Consider the following 2,309-nt stretch of genomic DNA (forward strand, 5'->3'; position numbering starts at 1 on the left):
GGAAATCACGGAAAACCTAAATCAGAATGGCCGGACGCGGGATTGAACCGTCGTCCTCCCGAATGCGACTCCAGTGTCTAACCACTGCGCCACCTCGCTCGGTAACAGCACGTTGCTTCTGACGAACGTCAAGTGTAGCAGCCATCTTGAAGATATTCTGTGACGGCGCCACTCACGGGAACAGGTTGAACTAAGTTTGTAAACAAGTGGGAAGGATGTATCTACACACCGTAAGACTTTCAAACATGCAGAATGAAAACTGTATTTTTACAAAAATAGTGTGAATTTCTTTTGGAGTGACCCTCGTAGAAACTCGCCTACCAACCTTCGCTTATATCGCACAACTCTTTCTTGGTGCTGCGGTTCTTTTCCGTCAGTGTATAACACATTCAAGCACAGAAAACAAATTACAAAAGCCCAGCTGTTCTGTAACTTGCGCAAATGGGTGGGACCTAGTTTTCGACTTTAAAAAAAATGTAACATAGAGTAGCACGGTATGCAAATTTTAGTAATTAAGTCCAAGCGTAGGTGATACAGTCTTAACTGATTACAGGTAGGTGAGAATAGGTCAGAGATATTCATGCATGAAATATGAAAATGGCCATTTCAGTCTGGTCCCGCCACGTCGCGAGGGCGACGACACTTCGCACGGCTAAGAACTGCGCTGGATTTTGTAATCAAACAAAGTCGCCACCTAATTAGCACGCCGAACGAATGAGGGGGTGCCATCTTAACGGAGACAGTGCTTTAGTAATGCCACCACACTTTTGGAAAAAGAAACAACAGAAAATGATGTTTTGTATGCCAGTGTCTTAAGTACAGAGTCACCTGTTTTAAGTTCCTTAGACGGTAATTCCTAATTGGTTGGTTGGTTGGTTTGGGGAAGGAGACCAGACAGCGAGGTCTTCGGTCTCATCGGATTAGGGAAGGATGGGGAAGGAAGTCGGCCGTGCCCTTTGAAAGGAACCACCCCGGCATTTGCCTGGAGCGATTTAGGGAAATCACGGAAAACCTAAATCAGGATGGCCGGACGCGGGATTGAACCGTCGTCCTCCCGAATGCGAGTCCAGTGTCTAACCACTGCGCCACCTCGCTCGGTAAATTCCTAATTGTAATGGCTGAAAGTGTAAAAAAAATCGTATTGTAAAACATATTGTAGGAATCAATGAGAGATAAAAATTTTTAAAAAAATCACACGCGTTATTCTGTCCAAATATACCCGAGACCTACCACGTTACTGTGAGGTGGTGTAATGGTAAGACACTAAACTCGCATTTGGGAGAATGGCGGTCCTAATGCCAGTCCGGCCACACAACTCCGTGAGTTCCCTAAATCGTTAAAGGCGAGTAACAGGATGCTTTCATTGTAAGGAAACGACCAGTTTCTCCTGCAGTCAGGGCTTCGGCTAAGTCTCTAATGCCTCATGATTGAACAGGAGTTATTCCTCAACATTCATTCGTACTTTCTTTAGTTGCGGCGTCCTGACACTGCGTCAGTTATAAATTAACACAAAATTACCTCCCAATCCAGCGGAGCTTAATAAGCTTGAGCAGCCTACTGAATATGTCGTAAGATTCGAAAACATTTGCCAAACCGAAGCTGTCACAGAATATTTATTTCATCCTCATCCAGCGAGTCATTCCATTTCCGTGCCTTTAATTTAATACATCGAATATTTTAGGTGACCACACTCTTCGAACCCACTGTCACTTATCCTACCAAATTCACAAGATATTTCCTGCTCCTAATTAATGAAACACCATCTATTTAACCCTTAACGCAAAATAATGAAGTAGTTTCTACATATATTAAACTTTTCTATCTGGTGTCCGTATCCGATAGCTTAAATGAGTGTAGAGGAGATTAACTCAGATATTCATAATGAAAAGTATCTCACGATTGATGTGTACCTGGCAGCTGACAGGGCAAGTTGTGTTACGATGTAATGACAGAGCCGGCCGCGGTAGCCGAGCGGTTCTAGGATCTTCAGTCCGGAACCACGCGACTGCTACGGTCGCAGGTTCGAATCCTGCCTCGGGGGAGGATCTGTGTGATGTCCTTAGGTTAGTTAGCTTTACGTAGTTCTAAGTCTAGGGGACTGATGGCCTCAGATGTTAAGTCCCATAGGGCTTAGAGCCATTTGAACCATTTTTTATAATGACACAAGCCCGAATTTCAGTGTGAAAATTCTACGTGAAATTCTCGATTTGTGCTCTATGTGTTACCAAATAAACAAAAGACGGAGGAGTCTGTTGTTTGGAATGGGTACCTCTTGGCTTGGCGATTGAGAACTCAAAGTCCTTTATTCT

The sequence above is a fragment of the Schistocerca nitens genome, chromosome 4 (assembly GCF_023898315.1).
Source record: "Schistocerca nitens isolate TAMUIC-IGC-003100 chromosome 4, iqSchNite1.1, whole genome shotgun sequence".
In the NCBI taxonomy this organism is placed as follows: Eukaryota; Metazoa; Arthropoda; class Insecta; order Orthoptera; family Acrididae; genus Schistocerca; species Schistocerca nitens.